At 38.4% G+C, this 19,541-nt stretch overlaps 1 long non-coding RNA gene across 1 annotated transcript; it reads left to right on the forward strand.

Annotated features, from left to right (window-relative positions):
- Positions 1–375: 375 nt before the first annotated feature.
- On the forward strand, positions 376–17,502 carry LOC126502620 (uncharacterized). The gene is made up of 4 exons (XR_007592749.1): positions 376–635; positions 8,955–9,149; positions 14,164–14,263; positions 17,217–17,502. It is a non-coding gene; the product is annotated as an uncharacterized lncRNA (long non-coding RNA).
- The last annotated feature ends 2,039 nt before the right edge of the window (positions 17,503–19,541 follow it).

Below are 19,541 nucleotides of genomic sequence, written 5' to 3' on the forward strand. Positions count from 1 at the left end.
TATTTCAGTGAGAAATACTTTAGAATTCATGCATCATAAGAAAAAGTAAGTTAGGACCTTGAGAGACTAAAAACCAGATAATGGAGGCCCACAGAGGACCATCAAGTCCAAAAATACTGTTTGGAGACTGTTTATATTGATTATTCCTTTCGATGGCTTTGAGGGGTAGTTTGATTTCCCCAGAGCCCTTTCTTTATCAACAGAGGGGAAAGTGAATTAAATGACTCAAGACTTCCCACAGCAAGACAGAGGCCACTTGGAGACCGACGCTGTATGCCTATTTTGTCAGCCTTCCAAGTGTCGGGTGAAGGTTCCTTGTCTCTTAGAAACCATAAACAGCACATAAAACAAATGCTAAGAATTTCAAAGCTCAAAAGAAAAGTAATGAGGGAAAAATAGCCACTTCTCAAGAATTTCTCTAAGCCAATTTTTTAGGCTCTGTTTCTCCTAAGTATTTTATTCCATTATCTCTGGTCAAGATAATTGGATTGGCTTCGGACCAATAAAGGGAAAGTAGGATTTAAAAATAGGTCTCACCAAAATGACTGCCTAAACGCAAGCTGAACAAGAACAACAATATTGGTTGTGCTGACATGGAGGGACAGAAGGCCTCAACGCTACTCCAAAAACTGCAGGTGGGTAAGGAACGCTGAGAGTGGGAGACAGTCTTCCCCAGGGAAGAGCATGCCAACTGGTTATCTGCTACCAAAATGATTAACCCTGAAAACACACATACAAATAACATTACACAGACAGAGCAGGTTGTACTTATGTATTTATGAATATGCATGTATGTATGTATGATGTATGTGTATCTGTATGTATGTATTTATAAACAATTTATAGAGGATAGATAGATGATAGATAGATAGATAGATAGATAGATAGATAGATAGATAGATAGATAGATATAGGAAAAAGAAGCCATGAATTTGAAAAGAAGCAAGAAGATGTATATGGGAGGATTTGGAGAGCAGTGGAAGTATAAGTGACATAATTATGTTATAATCTCAAAAAAGAAAATATATTTTTTAAAAAAATCAGGTGTTTCCAATTGGCTATTCCTGTCACCAAGTGCATCTTCAGCTTTACCAACCATACTTCCTACCAAAGCTCAGATAGCACAGTAGAAGAGAGGCAGAAGGAGAGAGCACAGAAGAGGACGGGAGGGGTTCTGTAAAACACTGTCTTCTGGACATGGCGTGACTATTGAATTCGTGAACTCACACCAGGTGTGGTTACCTGCACTAGACCTGCCAAGATGAAGCCAGCCAAAATTCTAGCACCGATGGAGGAGGAACTCTCCAGGCCTCACCTCTTGCTAAGAAGCTATTGACAGACAATAGTTAGTGGGAAGGGGAGAGCTTCCTTCTTGGAGGATATAGACACTGGTAGATTTCCCACGCTCCAGAGGATGGTCCTATACCCATGCATATACATGGTTAACATTAATTATGCTTATCAGGAGAGAGAGAAGAGCAAGAGAGGAAGTTGAAGGGGGCATGTTAAGAACTCCTCGTGGAGTTGGAGGAGTAAGTGGAGAATGGATATGGTTGTATTTTGTTGTATACATGTGTGAAATATGCAAAGAATAAAAACAATACAAAATTTCTTCTAGAAACCTCAAGAATTCCCCTCCAAAAAAACTATCATTTACTGTTTTTCCCCCATCGGTCTTTCAAAAACCAGACTGGGTCTATAGAAATATTGAGTATCTTTGTATTGACATCTTTGTATCAACTGACTGTAAGAATTTTATCTCACACATGAAAAAAAAAGTCCTATGAGCTACAAAATAATTAATCTTGTTCTAAAATTTTTCACTGTAATTTATATATCTTCTATATTTATTCATACTGAGCAATTGTATAAAATACAATTCCATTATACACTTTGTAGATACTGTCATCAAATGCATATATATTTATGCATATATGCATGCTCTGGATATTTACATACAATCTCTCAATATTAATTTAAAATTCATGTGCAATATTTCTAACATTTTGATCCAATAAGTACATTTAAGTTTCATCTGTATCCTTTAGCTCAAGGGTTCTTCATCATTTGTTGGCATCAACAAAAGAGAAACTAATGATTCTTGAAAATAGATCTCTAAAGTTTGAAGATTTAAACCCCTCATATAGTCTGTGTTCCATACATAAGGACTAGGAAATGAGCAAGTGAGAAAGAATGCTAGCTGTGCAAGCCTGGAGGCCTGAGTTCATTAATTTTGCTTGTTTTAGAGACTGATGCTAATGATGATTTTCTAAAGGTTTCTTGTGTGGAGGCCAGTGGAAGGTATCAGGTGTCTTTTCCCATCACTTTTTGCCATTTTTCCTTGAATAGGTTCTCTCATTGATCTGGGAGCTCATTATTTTGACTAGATTGATGTACAGAGAGCTCCCAGGCTTCCTCCTGTCTCTGCCCACTGGAGTTATAGGCATGTGCAGCTACGCTTGACTTTTTATACAGTTTCTGGGACTCTGAACTCAACTGTGGGGAAATTTTAGATCTGTTCTATCATTTTGTAAGGAGTAAGATTTATTGTCTAATATAAAACTATCAACAGAAGAATAATTTGAAAAAATACTAACAATGAGATAAATTGTCACTAATAATCATTTATGGATCTGGCTACGAATCCGTTAACTCACCGGTTCGATTACGAGGGGACAGGGATCTAGCCTAGTAAGAGAATGCCTTCCTTGCAGGCATGAGGATCTTCCTGCAGTCACTCATATGACTATGTTAAAAGGGTACTAGTTAAACACCACCAATTAAACTCAGCTGAAGAGCACGGCTGCTGTTGGAAGTCACAGTTAAAACAATGTGAAGGAAAATACTAATATCAATATCAGAATTAGGTAGCCTGAGAATGAAGGTGACAGACTAACGTACAATGAAGGTTAGCCGTGCCTGCCATGACAAATATTGCTGGGTTTCTTCAGGTTGAAAGTGCATGCAATACAATTGAATAATTTGGGCATGTTTTTCACGAATCATACTAGTTTTTAGAGTCGGAAAATCAAAACTCTGTTGGAAAGCCTATTTCCACCACGTTACATTTTCAAGATGTTGATGACTTGCAAAATATTCACTCGCCTCGGTTCTTAAGAGCTTCTTGGAAGCAGACTTTAAATGAATGAAATATTCAAATACATTAAGCTAAAATTTATCTTAGCTCAAACGAAATTCTAAAGTCTTACATAAAACAAAATAGTAAATGACAAGGTTTTTTTCTCTTATTTTTAGAGACAGGCAACCATATTTCTATACTAAACTGGCTTATTGCTATCTCGAGTACTTTTGCGCTTTACAGGTCATAGAGCATTCTTCCAGCACTAAAAGTTAACTCAGAATCCATCAAGGTTCAAGCAATGAATTTCCTCCCAGCAATGAAGACCAGTGATGCAGTTTTTAGTTTTAACATTAAAAATCCGTCAGTGTGAGCACACCATGTGTTAGGTAGACGTGTCCTTGTAATTCTTCAAAGCAAGGTTACAGTGTTATGTACGGTTTACAACACCATATCCCCTGAATGTTATATATCACTATGGTTACAAATAAGTACTTATGAATGATAAGAAATCTAAATAGAGTTAACTTAATCGAAAAGAAAAGGGTCCTCTGAGAGCAGAGAAGAGAGCTGAAGTTGTTAGCATGAAGAACATGGGAGCAGAAAGGAAAAGAGATACAAAGGGAAGGGCGGAAACCCACTAAACTTACCAAATATTTACAGGATGGGGACTGGCATTGTGACTATCAAATCAATGAAGTCTTGACAAAAATAAATAAATTTTAATACAGAAAAATTGTTTTAGGAACAAATTCTCTAAAATAAGTATGTTTTGGAAGTTCAAATATATTTGTACATTTCTTTACCCTCCTACCATCTATTCTGTGATATCTGTGAAACAAAACAAAAGAATAAAATAAACAAAAAAGAAAGTCATATGGGGAAAAACTGAAAGTACGACATTAATTTTCAAAAATAAAATTTAACCTATTTCTTTAATGTTTCCTTTGAATAGTGTAAGCCTATTTACCATTAGAAGCACTAACCTCCATTTCTAATTTGATAAAAAAAAAACTAAAAAAAAAGCTTCAATTCTTATCTATCTTGAGAAAGAAATATAGTAACTTTGTCTAGTCCATATTTATGGAATCCAGTTAGTACTTGCTGTTATTTTAAAATATTGATCTTCACCCAAGACACTGAGTGCATTTTAACAGATTTCATGCAGCAACCGCCTCAGGAACTTTAGCTGGAAATTTCTACGGGGATCCCAGCTTAGAAACATGTCATAGCAAGTATGGTGAAACATTGTCCCTCTGAGCCCTTGTCTATCTAGTTCATCTTGTCCTCCTTTTATTGAACCACAAAAGAATGGAATTAAAGGGCAGTCCATATTTTAAAAGAGAAAACCGTGTGTGTGTGTGTGTGTGTGTGTGTGTGTGTGTTTATTAATACTTTGTTCCACTATTTTCAAGGTATCTAAAATAAAAAATTAGAATAACCTGTTTTAGTAGGTCGCTTGTTCATTTCCAAGCTGCCCAGACTCCCAAAATAATCACACAGAAACTGTATTATTTGAATCACTGCTTGGCAAATCACTTATGTGTGTTGCTATCTAGCTCTTACATCCGGAATTAATCCATCTCCATTATTGTATATTTTACCACGAGGCTCGTGGCCTACTGCCATGCAGGCAGCTCCATGGCTTCTCCCTGACTCCACCTCCCTCTTCCAGTATTCAGTTTAGTTTCCCCCTCCTAGCTCTACCCTACCCTACCCTATCACAGGTTCAAGACAGTTTCTTTATTAACCAATGGCTTTTACAGCATACAGAGGGGAATCCCACATCAATAGCCAGCTTGATATAATTTAATGTTTCAAAATTACAGAAATACCAGTGTATAGTATTGAGAGCCCTGAAGCTCAGCCCTCCCAATTCCTAAGGTGCTCACACTGACAAGCCAAAGTCACTGCCTGATGATGCTTTAAGAATTGTCTCTTTAATAACAGCAATTGAAACCAGGGTTTCAAACATCCCAGGCAAGCACCGTACTACTGAGCTATAACCACAGCCCTAAATTAAGATTTTTAAATTAATCTACACTACTTTACCATAATCTTCATTACCCTCACATGCCCCTACTAAAAACTGAACAGCAGCCCTTGAGCACATATAAGCACAGCCTTATTACCTAGACAACATCATCTAAAATTTTAATAGATGCCAAACGTATGTCCTTGTGTTAGTCACATTAACACAATGTTCTTCGTCATAGGACATTAAGTTACTACATCATTTTAAGAAGTGTTTTCACAGGAAGGTTATTTGTGAACAAGTATATTAATCTGAGCTGGCAGGCATTAACTTTCTTTCCAAGATAGCTTCATTCTGCAAAGGTACAATTTTGAGCCAAAAATATGATTGCTAGAGGGAGATAGCTTCGTGCAACTTTAGCAGCATCAATCTGAAGAGATTAAGGTAAACATGAGGTTGATTACCAGCCTTTGGGGAGGAGAGGGAGAAAGCAAATGGAAACAAAGTAGCCAACATGAACACAGAAAACTCGGAGCCAAAATATAATTCTAAATACTTCTCATTTCCAGAAAGCAGCATTTTTAGGATTTTAGGTTAATTATAGATTTTCAAGGTAAGACTCAAGAGTTGTCAAGGGTTAAGCTTCAGGTTATGAAAAGACTGCAAATGTGGAATGTACATTTCACACACAAAGCCTAAAAGCAAAACAGATGTCACCCCTGTCTGGTTTTTTACCCAAACCCACCTGCCTAATACTATCTTACAAAAAGATTCTTAGTTTATTCATGAAAAGCTAGCTTTTATAGGCTCCATGCTACAGAGTATCTTAAATTTTGCTGCAATCTTATTAAACATGAACCAAACACAGATTGCATTATGAACAATCACATGGTCCAGTTACAAAATAAATCATTCCCAAAAAGGCAGAGTTAACAGAGACTCTGGATGCCCAGCTTCCATCAAACACAAGAAATAAGGAGCAAATAAGAGAATGAGTATGGCAGCCATGACACAAGAATATGCAGTAAAGCAACAAGGGAAATTTGAGGATAACTACTGGAAAAATTTGCTTTCTCAAAAAGAAAAAAAAAATCTTCCCCTTGTGCCTTTTACAGGAATCCTATAATCCTACGTGCTTTGTGAGTGACTTTGGTAAAAATGGGCAGAAATCATTGCTATTCCTGTCCCCTTTGAGTTCAGATGAAGGCAAAACTTGAACCATTTGGAGCTTTGTTATCATTTTTTATTTATTCATTATGGATACAATATTCTGTCTGTGTGTTATGTCTGCAGGCCAGAAGAGGGCACCAGACCTCATTACAGATGGTTGTGAGCCACCATGTGGTTGCCGGGAATTGAACTCAGGACCTTTGGAAGAGCAGGCAATGCTCTTAAACCACTGAGCCATCCCTCCAGCCCTTGTTATCATTTCGTTAGACTTCATTTTGACTCTCTTGGGCCCCTGGAGTTAGTCTTCCTCAGGACAAATGACCCTGAGCCAAAATTTGTCTTCTTCTAGAAATAGTCACGAAAGTGCTGTCTTTGCAGCTGTAGAGACGGCTTGGTGAGTTAACAGTTTACTATACAGGCATGAAGACCGGAGTTCAGATCCCCAGAACTCACATTAAAAAATCCATGTGTAGCAATCCTTGCCTAAATGCCTCTAGACGAGAGAGAGAGAGAGAGAGAGAGAGAGAGAGAGAGAGAGAGAGAGAGAGAAAAGGAGACCCCTAAGGGCTTACTAACCAGCCAATCAGCTGCTCCAAGATCAGTGAGCAACCCTGTCTCAATACATAAAGTGAGAGCATGAAATGTCTAATGTTGACCTCTGGCCTCCACGTTCACACATACACCTGTAGATATGCATCTACACACACACAAAGGTGGGTACACAAGCACATATACACGATAGGCAGGAAAATAAAATGTTCATTAATTAAATAATTAAATTCTATGGCATGTGACTATAGCATGGATGAAGCCAACATAATTTGAGACGTTTGAGTTCTTTGAAATAACAGTTCATGAGAGAAACTCCTATTGTGGGTGGTCAAATCCATATTGTAGGGCCTTGGGCTAAATGCTAGTCTTCCACTGAAGAAGAAAAAGTCCTAAGGAATGATGAATGGTTATGTTAGTTCTTGTTATAATGAGAAAGCAACAGCTTTCTTTTGGCTACCAAGAACACCGGCATTTCTAAATTAGATCAGGGCTTGAAGTCAGGACTGTGATGGAAATCTGGAATAAATACCTCCATAACTTTAAAGATTGCTCTTGTGTAATGCAGCTCAGTGATCCCATTTCTAGAAAGCAATGTTCTTCTTCTGTCCCTGCCTCACTTCCCAAGAAGTTTCTGTTGATACAATGACTTTATTCCTATGATGCTCTCGTCAGAAAATGCTTTGTATGAAAAATCCAAGGAAAGAGAGCATGAGTAAGGCAAGTCCACTCTTTAAAAAAAAAAGCTTTTGTGAGGTTAAAACATACTTGCTTCCACTCCCAGTTTACACTGAAGAAATAGATTGATATTCAAGCAAACACACACACACACACACACACACACACTTATATGGATAGAGCTGTATATTTCATAAAGTCTTCCTTGGATCCACTGCTAATGTCTCATGCTCACTGGACACTGGAAAACTAAAATGAAAATATAAGCTTCCTGGCAAGGAAAAAATCAATTTGGCTTAATTTTGAGTTTTAAGAAAATAAACATTTAGTCAATGTATTAAATAGATTTTTGTCATATTTGACGTAGTAATTGACCTTCCTAAAGCATTTCTCTGCAAAATAAACTCCCAGTGAAGGCAAATGGACCATGGACTCACTCCAGATGGTTTCTTAGGGAAACGACATCCGGAGGTTGATTTTTTTTTTTCAGCCTCTCTGAGATCATTTGAGATTAACGACCTGGTTTTGTAGGAGAATTCTGTGAAACTCAACACTGCAGAATAAAGATAGAAAGGATTTGCAGATAATTAAAATAATATCTGGATGCCTCTTAGAGATTTTATAACCTAATCCTTGATTCCTAGGCTTTTATCCAGTCCTTTGACAGTATTTATGCAGGATGACTAGCTTAGTTGTAAATTTGGTTTGTTTTGCTTCAACGCTTGTTCTTCTAATCTCTCATCTTCTCTTTACCAGAGTCTCTCCCTTTGTGAGTTACTTACACTTAAATTAGAATTAAGCATGTGACCACAGCGTAGGAAGAAAACATTGTACAAACTCAGAATTTCAGCTAATATCTCAAAACTGGGGGAGAAAAAGCACACAGTGGGGAGACTTCACTATGAGAAATACATGAGACCTAATAAGATACTCATACTTGTCCTTGGCAACTCCAGGTAACACAAAAATGAAGGAAAAATAGACAAGCAAACAGGGCATTTGGGATTCTTCCCAGTTTAGGATTACCAGCGGAGCTGGCTGTGGCATCCAAAACTGTCCACTTTCAATAGCATCCAAGCCTAACTCCTTTTCTTGGACAAATTAACATTTACAAATCACTTAGAACAGCATAGCACACAGTTGTAACAGCTATTCTTCCCTAAGTAATGCTGCTGTTACTACTATTTCTTTAATAATAATACATCTTGTGCCAGCACAACTGTGTCTACTCACATATTCACAAATATTTGATGATCAAATCATTTTTCAAGCTATTATCTATGAAATGCATGGAAATAAACCTTTGGGAATGAAGTTAATGTCTCAATGAAGAATATCTTCATTAGTTATAATCCATAAAGCCCTCTGAGTCATAGTTTTGAAAATACATCCTGAGACAGTTTCCAAGCCAAAGTTTTCTAATGACCATCTCTTTAGTCCCTGCAAGCAAGCTTTAATTTGTTTTCTAATATACATGACCTTGACATTTGTCTTTATAAGCAGGATAAAAGACCGCCACCGTTTCACATTAGCTAAGAAGCAGCTCTGTCATTTAAGGCAGAGCATGAAAATGAAGGTGATTCTTAGGCGAGATAATCATCTATGGTGCCCCCAGCTAACAGAGTATTCTCAAGAGACCAGGCGGTGTGAGTGAGCAACACGGAACTGAATCAGGCCTCTGAGTGACTCAGGAAAGGGGTAAGCATCTGCTAGTGACTTTGTAAGTATTCTCTGCCATTCTTGAAATCCCAGGGAAAGAGTCTTATGTGCTTACTTCCTCTGGTAAACTTTCTCTTCTCTTTCTGATCACAACAGTTTTGAAAATTAGAACAAGGAGTCAGCTGAGTTAGTCTCTTGCACTCTCTCTGTGGCTCTGAGGGAAAAGGTTACTATCTTACTAGTTCCTGCCTGGTGTGGGAGGTCCTTTCTGTATATGTGTTGCTTTGATGGGTTAATGAATAAAGAAGCGGTCTTGGCATGTGATATGGCAGAGCAGAGTTAGGCAGGAAAAACTAAACTGGATTCTGGGAGAAAGAAGGCGGAGTCAGTCACCACTGGGAAAAGACATCGGAACCTTGCTGGTACACCACAACCATGTGGCAATACACAGATTAATAGAAATGGGTTAAATTAAGATGTAAGAACTAGCCAATAAAAAGCTAGAGCTAATAGGCCATGCAGTGATTTAATTAATACAGTTTCTGTGTGGTTATTTCAAGTCTTGGCAGCCAGGAACGCACAAGTGGTCTCCCTACAACAACTACCTTTCAAAGAGATGACTCCAGAGCTTTGAGAAGGACAGTTTTTCCATGTAAAGTTGGCAATGAATGTCTTACAAAGTTTATAATCACAAGAATTTACAATCACAAGGTTTCCACTTTTGTTGTTCATTTCTGAGATTGTCATTTAATTATTTTTAACTCTCTCCTTAACTCCCTCCAATCCTCCCACACACCCCTCCACACTCTTCTTCAAATCCACGGCCTCTTTCTCATCAATTGTTATTGCACACGTATGTGCATTTGTATATACACATAGATTCCAAAAAAGTAACTTGTTGTGCCCATATAATGTTAACTGTATGTTTTCAGGACTGACCCATTTGGCCCTGGACAACCAATTGGTGCACTCTTCACTCTGAAAGACCACCTCTCCTGCTACCAGATTCATATGGTTTCTAAAGTAAATCCTTTAAAAAAGGGAGGTGCTCTGATGGCTAGACTATCTATGAGAAAGAACCACTACCTAAGGTTTAGTGAAGGTGGGGGTGATTTTAAAGCCACGGTGATCACTCCCAAGGCAGTGAGCAAGACAAAAAAAATTACTAAATGGCATACCATAACACTTTCCTCACTTCTTTTTTTATGTAACCTTCATTGCATGCCCTCAGCCATTTGTTCTCACACTGCCAGCCTTGGATGATTCTTCGAATTCCATCTCTTCCCCCTACTGCCTCAAATACTTAGCTCTGAGCTTACAGAAGCAAGAAAATCATTTGTCGTCAAAGCCCCAGCTGGACCCGAGGCTGGCTGCTCTCAAGCATCTCCCATCTGCCTTATATTCCTTGCCTGTCTAGTGTCCTTGATCTTTAATCCGCATTGTAAACCATTCTATCTAATTTATATCTTCTTTTACCTAGAACTGTCATTCTCTTGCTGACTCCACTTCTACCTCATTTCACTGTTACTATGGCTAATTTCAGCCTATTTCAAAATAACTTCGCTATAATACGCAACATCTTGATTACAATACTCACTTGATCCTAACTATACCCTATAAATTTATTTATTGTCTGTGTGTATGTGCTACCAGAGCAGATGTGGATGTCAGAGAACAGCTGTAGAGTCAGTTCTTTCCTTTCACTTTCTGGGGTCCAAGGATCAGATTCTGGCTCTCTGACTTACCTAGAAAATGCCTTGCCCACAGCGCCATTTCTCCAGCTGCCTATTCTCCTGATCTCTTGTAATGATGCTATTTTTGCTTTAAAAAATCCCTTGAAAGGAACCCATTAATCTCTAATTTATAGTGAGAAGGTTTTTCTTTCTTGTGTATGCCTAATGCAGTTCCTGCCTGTATTGTTTTTTTTTTATTGAGAATAAGAAAAAAAAGTTTCCGCCTCCTCCCAGCCTCCCATTTCCCTCCCCCTCCCCCACTCTTCTCTCCCTCCCCCCTCTCTTCTCCCCCTCCCCCCACTCCTCTCCCCCTCCCTCTCCTATCCAAAGAGCAGTCATGGTTCCCTGTCCTGTGGAAAGTCCAAGGTCCTCCCCCCTCCCTCCATGTCTAGGAAGGTTAACATCCAAACTGGCTAGGCTCCCACCAAGCCAGAACATGAAGTAGGATCAAAACCCCTTGCCATTGACCTTGGCTTCTCATCAGTCCTCATTGTTCGCCATGATCAGAGAGTCCGGTTTTATCCCATGCTGTTCCAGTCACAGTCCAGCTGGCTTTGGTGAGCTCCCAATAGATCAGCCCCACTGTCTCAGTGGGTGGGTGCACCCCCCGTGGTCCTGACATCCTTGCTCGTGTTCTCCCTCCATCTGCTTCTCATTGGGACCTTGGGAGCTCAGTCCAGTGCTCCAGTGTGGGTCTCTGTCTCTATCTCCATCCATCACCAGATGAAGGTTCTATGGTGATATGAAAGATATTCGTCAGTATTGCTATAGGATAGGGCCAGTTCAGGTTCCCTATCCTCAGCTTCCCAAGGGACTAACTGGGGACATCGCCTTGGGCTCCTGGGAGCCACTCTAGGTTCCAGTCTCTTGCCAACACTAAGGTGGCTCTTTTAACTAAGATATGTGCTTCCCTGCTCCCCTATCCAACCTTCCTTTATCCCAATCTTCCTGTTTCCACAAGTTCCCCCAATCCTCCCCTTCTTACTTTTCTCTCCCAATCCCCCCTTAACCCCAACCCACCCCACCCCCAAGATCCCAATTTTATCCCCGGCAATTTTATCTACTTCCCTTAGCCAAGAGGATAACTATATGTTTTTTCTTGGGTTCACTTTCTTCTTTAGCTTCTTTAGGTTCACCAGGTATACACTCCGTGACCTTTTGTTTTATATAAATCAAAAGATCCTACTCATCTGGACCCACAAAATGGACTTGTGCTATGCACCCTGACCACCACTCCTGATGGCACCTTAGGGAGAGTTTGGTTGCTGTGAGGTGCCCTTCTTTCCATGTGTTCTTATCATTATTCTCATATACAGTGTCCATACAAACAGACAGCTGACACATTCTCTCCATTCTCCAGTGAAATGGTGTACAGTTGTGCCCTTGTGATTTGATCTAATGAAGAGGTGAACGGCCAACAACTAGATAGGAGGAGGAAAGGTGGGATTTCTGGGGAAGAACTCAGAGAGAAAGAAAGGTGGAGTCGCCAGCCAGATGGAGAGAAAGCAGAATGGGCAAAATGGAGATGAGGTAACAAGCACGTGGAAGAACATAGATTTTAAACTATGGGTTATTTTAAGTTACAAGAGCTAGTTAGAATCAATCCTGAGATAAAGCCAAACTTTCATGATTGATAATATCCCCATGTCAATTTTTTGTAGGCTGACAACCCAAAGAAAAATCTGTCCGCAACACTGAGAGATCTGATAGAGATTCCATGTTCCTAGAGTATTTACTTGTACTTTCAGACCTTTGGCATCCTTGGCTATAAAATAAGAAAAGGTTGAATTTATTACATAAAAATAATGGTTGACTGATCTCTGAATCAATTCAGTGTAGCCATCATTGACTATGATAGCCTCCAACATGCATTCCTCTCTGAAACTAAAGATCCTTTAAAAATCACAATGGGTAGTTACCATTACACACAATTAAATACTTAATTTTGTTGAACAATATCTTTTTCTTTTTCCCATTGATCATTTCTTTTCCTTTGTAACTACCAAAAATTATACCAGTTTTCTCAGGTTTTCTTTCTACAACTACTGACTTTGCTTTTGCTCCTCGTGGGGAATGCCTAACCCTACCTGACCAAAGTTTAGTCAGGCCCCTGAAACTTTGACTAAGCCACGTGTAAATTTTGCATATAGAATCCAATTTGGACAAAAACTATGCTAAGTCAACAGGAAGAAAACTCCCATCCTCAATATTTGATAGCTGATGGTTTCTCTCCTTCCACCACCCCACAGATAATTTCTTACCAGCCTGACCTATTTACAGTTAGAATCCTTTTAGGATAACTTGACAAGACTATCATTGATGTTTCCTACTAATGTGCCAACTACTGGCTTCCACGCTGTTCTTTAGCTAAAAATTCCTAGTTGGCCATGCTTTACTGAGTTTAACTCTATCTTGTTTCCTTGTTGAAGACCCTATTGCATTTCTGGTGGTCCCTGCCTATTACAATATTACTCTGTAAGGTTTTCTACAGAATATTTTTTTTTCTTTAACAACCTAATGGGTTCAGATTAGCTTATTTCCTACTTACCATAAAATGTATCTATATTAATACTCATTCATTCAATCTATCTATCTACATATTTATTCAAGAAATACTAAGTATCTACTAGCTGCTAGATACTCAGGGTTCAGTGAAGACTCAAACACTCTGACATGACAGACAATTATTGAATAAACTATCCTGAGTTTTCAGCCGTTACAAAAGGGATAACGTTCCACAGGAACATAGAATGTTCTGTTCCTTATAGCTTTTTTACTAGCATCGTGTTAGCATGCAGAGAGGTGAGTTTCGTTGTGACCCATTTGCATGCATATCTATCATTATACTTTGTCTGTTAGTCTTAATAATAATTATTATCTGAGTGGAGAATGAAAGGAGCAGCATACGATGTAGAAAGAGGAGCATCTCTACAGGGCTCAGGGAAATGGAATAAAGAACAGAGGTGAGAACACCGAACAGCACTGAGAGCACCAGTGAGTCACCTGAAGCTCTTCTCTCCCTACTCCCTCAGAACTGAAAATATAGGTGGCCAATTGCACTGCATCTCCTAGTCTTCCTTACAATGAAGTGTGGCGTGTAAATAAGATCTTTCTATTAGGGTAAGAGCAGAAATGGGCTTTGTTCATGCCTTCATTAGGAAAATTACATGCATGACTTTCTATGCCTTTACGCATTTACATAGACTGTTAGGCAATTTGTATTGCTGCATAAAGACCTACTACAAATTTCTCAATGAGATTATAAGGTCTCTCTTAATAGTGAATAGCAACACAAATTCTATTTCACTTCCAATCAACAGCCTTGAAAGCCCGATACATGAGATGAAAGAACTCATCAACCTGGATCCCAGTGTGGAAATGAGCACTTGATATCCTGAAGCATCATCTGTCCCGAACCCTGTAAGATCAAGAAAACCCTATTTTTTTTAACTTTTATTTTACATGTTTGTTTATTCATTGATTTAGCTCTGGCTGAAGAAGAATGGGATATTTTCTGTAGAACTTTGTAGGCCGCAACAATACAGGGAAGCACTTGATGAATATAAAGACAAGGGAAAATCAACGATATAGAGAACATTTCCAGATAGAATAGTTGGACAAAACAGCCACATGATATGAAATGATAGAAAGAATACAGAGTGTTCTTTAAACTTAGGACCCTAAATTCAGTCTTATGACTATGTCTTATTTTAAATATCTGTGAATATTCAACCGGAGTCTTAAGTAAGTACACAGCTACACAGACTGCTTGTGGGAGAGAAGTGACTGGATAATTCCCAGTTCTTCTTCATAAACCAAATTTCTTTGCGACATCTTTCTCCTACACATCAATCCTGTTCTTCTGCATTATACCTAAAGTTCAGATAAAGGTATTAGTGACTTCACACCATTTAGAAGGGTCAGTTCCCTACTACCCTGGTGAGAACAGGACTTTCTTACCAGAAGGGTACCAATCTTGATGTGTTTTGTGATGTGTTGTGGTATGATGTTCAGATTCTTCATATCTTGGTCTTGAAGAACTAAGTAAGCCTCCTCAATTTATGGATACTGGGGTTTAATTTACAAAAGAACAAGAGATTATCAAAGATGGACATTTCTTTTTTTATTGCCATGCTTAGGTTATGTAATGCTATATTCATTGCACAGGTATCATCCCACGATTCTCTCTGTTAAAACCACATGCATGAGAAGCATCCATAGTAGTAGTTCCCAAGAGGATTTTTGATACTTCAAAGTTAACCCTGGAACAATCTTTCTGTAGGCATGCACATCTTTAGTAGATTCTCCTACTGAGTTTTCACTCCTCCATAGTGGTTAATTTTTTTTCTATTGGTTGGAGGGTTCACATAATTCAATGCTCAATCAGAGCAGTCCAAAGGGTAGTGTACTTTAGGTGTGGGTCCTGGAATTAACCTTTCTATGACTCACAGTCACCTGCCTCTGGCCCTGTCTTCCTTCCTCCATGCTATTCCACCTGAAACAACTACCCAATAGTGACATTTCAGTCATCCAGTGGTTGGACTGCAGAGGTATTTGGAGTCCAAGTTTTTACTTTGTATTTCATTTACTTTTATGATTACTATCAATATTTTTGTATGAACGAATGTGATTCCCAGAAATATTACCATATTTGCAATTCATTATGCATTGCTCTTTGAAACAGAGCTGGCATCTATCAAGACTGAAAGCATACATCTGTCTATAGGTACCAAGGATGCAGCAGAGAAGTCAATTTTTCAGTGTGTTTATAGAAGCATGCAGCTGAGGTGCTGCCCTCAATCATCAACTGCACCTATATATGTAGTAAATCGGTATTGCCCATACTACATACCTGTAGTTTCATAGTTCATATATTAATGCGTTATACACTCTTAAAGGTCAAGACTTTTTCTCTAACATGCACCAGATTCTTGCCAGCCTTTTTTTTTTAACTTTTACTAAGTGAATCAGCAGAAGCTATTTTCCTAGTCTTCTCCTCATATCCTCTGTTTTGCAGTTGGATACATTTTGGAGCTTAGTTTTAATAAGAATTGCAAACTTCCACATCTGTTGCTAAATCGCAGTCTTTCCTCCCATGTGTGTGAAGGAAAGGGGATGTTATTTCTTGATATTGCCTTCATTTGAAGTTCTTTGCTTCCTTTAATGGATGTTTGAAGTGGGATGATGCTGTATTTCATAAACTAAAGGAAAATGTTCCTGGAATCATGCAGAATTCTGAGTATGGAAAATATAAGGCAATTTTAATATGTTACAATTTTTCATGCTATGGGCCTAATAATAACATCTCTAGTAAATATTCAATTATATAATTACATAAAATGAAATTAGAACTTCAGAGATAATGAAATTAACACATTCAACATGGTGCTTATTAGATTAGCATTTGGTAACTTTGTAAGACTATTCAACTGGGCATAAGCTAGAATTTTCTCTGTGATAGGAAGTATATTGACCCTTCAAGATACTCTTTATATCCAGATCTGTAAATTAGATGTCACTATGTGTTACAGACTGATTTGAGATTTCCCAGGATTCACACTTTGTAGATTTGACCCCCATTGTAACTATATGTTCAGGAGGATGTTTGCGGAAGTATTTAAGGTCGTAAGAGTGGGACACATACCTAACAGGACTCGTGTCTTTAAAAATATTTTAGGTATCCTGCCCAATTCCACTCCCACTTCTCTCTCTCTTCCTCCTTTCTGTGCATAGAAAAGATCTAGAATGACCCAAGACAAAGACATATATACAAGCATACACTGCACACATGCACAAACATAGGTTAATTGCTGGTACAACGGATGTTAAGTAACTTGATTGGCCTTTCATACAGATGACAAAATATCATATCTACTCTAAAAGTTGAAAATAGAGAAGAACTGAATGATCTTGAAATTCTTAAAGTTACATGAGGCCTGGAGACATGCTGGTCTGGAGGATGAGGAAAGGGCTTTCAAAGAGCACAAACTAAGTCAAAGGTTAATGGTGCCTAGTGGGGCCATTGGTGAGGATACAACAACAGACAGTCCTTCCCCTTCCACTGAATCTGTCGGTAGTAAATAATACAGCAGTGAATGGTAGGGTACCCTGGCCCTCTCTTTCATCCATGCTTGACTGTGGAAGGGACCTGTGCTCATACAGTCCCAGAACAGGTATCAGCTGTGGCCTTTAGTTCATTATTGCAATAGGTGCCCCTTGTCCACAAAAAGATGGTTCAACAGTCTTTTTCCCCTGTTTTCCATATCTTACATTGAATCCCCACCCTACCTTCATTCTCATGTTCCCTGGGCCTGACAGAAGACGGTCCTGTTTACAGTGTAGCACTCATCCATCTCTTAACCTTTTAAAACAGAATTCCTCTACTCAGTCTGCCGATGGAGCCAACAACTGACAGGTGGGACTTCAGGAAACCAAAGCTCTGTGCACAGAGGAAACAGCCAGTTGAATGAAGAGATGGCCCACAGAATGAGTGATGAACACGTAAATGATTACTCAGAAGAGTTTGAAGGGGCAATGGGTTAGCTTTTTTGTCATCTTAACATAAGGTAGAGTCATCTGGGAAAAGGGAATGCAGTTGTAAAAATGCCTCCATCTGATTGGCCCATAGGCATGTCTATGGAGCATCTTCTTGATAAATAACTGATATGGTAGGGCTATAGTGGGCAGTATTACCCCTGGGAAGAAGGTCCAGGGTTGTATATGAAAGCAGACTAAGTGAGCTATAGAAAGCCAGCCAGTAAGCAGTGTTCCTCTAAGGCCTTTGTATCAGTTCCTATCTCCAGGGTCCTGCCTTGAGTTTCTGCCCTGCTTTCCCTTAGGACTATAAGCTGTAAGATAAAATAAACCCTTTCCTTCTTAAGAAAATTTTGGTCTGTGTTTTGATCGTGGCAACAGAAAGAACACTAGAGATAACAGACAATCCAGATGTTATCTGTTTGACCATAGCATATTTGTAAAACAATATATGATAATTTCTACTCATAATAATGAATACCAATGTAAGAATCTGCACAGAGTTCTTTATAACACAGTATCTAGCCAAATAATAATGATTCTATACATTCTAATTACCACTATTAATTATTAACATAAACAATGCTTGAAGCTGGTAAATGTTCCCAGTGTATCTTTGGTTTTATATGCCCTAATATTTTGACTATACTGCATACCCAGCCCCATTAGGGTCTATGTGTCATTCTCAAATCATTGTCCCATATGTTCTGTCTTACCTCCCATGGAGCGGGAATATGTAATCGAATTTTGTGCTTTCAGAAAGATATAGAGCAATCAAAACGCCTATGGAGTCAAATCACTTTTTCTAAGACATTTACCTAGAGAAAGAAAGTATACCTAGAATTGAAAATTTAATTATGGCATTTAGTATAAAGATGTTGTAATATATAGTGTTCACTTAAAATGACTTCAAGTTTGAATCATAAGACCATTAAACTGCCTGCTTTGCCATCACCATGTTGTTCAAAAAGTCAAATTTCATGCATCTTGCCTGATAACACACCCTTTTGAAATGTATGTGGAGATTTTATAAAATACTAGGTGGAAATAGTAGATTCTAATATTGAGTAATTTCATGGAGTGAAATTCATTTCCTACATTGTTAGACACGAGAAGTTTAAGGAATAATGGCAAAGTCCAATCCAAATCCCATCATCATTACAAATGAAAACATTCCTGAAACTCCTCAATACATAAACCATTGGGTTTTTTTTTATCACAGCTTTAAGACCTTGTCTCAAAAACCACAGGAAGAGAAGTGACTGAGGAAAATATCCAACACCAACTCCTGGTCTTCCCATGCACACAATCATGTGGCATTCAATACACAAATGAGTTAAGATATTTTAATTGAAAGTTTTTAGAATATATAACTGTTATGATTAGGAACAAAAAAAAACACTACTCTTTCATAGTTTCATTGGGTAAATTCACCTATTGCACCATCATCAGAAGAATCAAACCAAGCAATCTACCTCCTGCTTAGAGCAGAAAGAGAAAACAATATAATTTGGGTATTGGTAGATTTATCTTTTATTTACTATTATTCTATCTGTTTTAGTCCTGCAGCTATAAATGATATATGAAAATCTCTAAAGATATGTCTTACTGTATGTCTCTCTGTCTCTCTGCATGTCTCTGTCTGTTTGCCTCTTTCTCCCTCACACACACACACTCACTTACACGCATACACTCACACTCACAGCTGAGTTGATTTTTTTGTTACCGTCTTCTCTCTGTAATTATATGCACCTTTTTGTTTCCACTGACACAGGCTTTAACCCACACTTAGGACCCAGCCATGCTCCTTTGGTTACCCTGCATAGAAAGCTTATTTCCGTATTCATAAAGTTAAGGATATCACTTAGTTCTTAGAACTCCTTTTCAAAGCTCACGTCTTGCTCAAAAGTGATCCAAACCATCACCTTCCTCTTCCCTTCAAATTACTTTTTCCAAGATATCAAAATTTTCCAGTGAGCGGATGATTTGAGTTCATCATTGAGGCGTTGTTTTTCATCTACTAAGTTTGTTCCTCTGGAATCATAACATTAATCAGCATCAAGGACAGGATTAAAATAAAGCTCCAGTTATAAACATGCTGATGCTTTCATCAGAGCCTTTATGAGTCCCTTGTTTTGTAATAAGTAACTATGCCAACCATCTC

The sequence above is a fragment of the Alexandromys fortis genome, unplaced genomic scaffold (genome assembly GCF_014885135.2).
Source record: "Alexandromys fortis isolate MF-2015 unplaced genomic scaffold, M_Fortis_MF-2015_v1.1 scaffold_19, whole genome shotgun sequence".
Classification (NCBI taxonomy): Eukaryota; Metazoa; Chordata; class Mammalia; order Rodentia; family Cricetidae; genus Alexandromys; species Alexandromys fortis.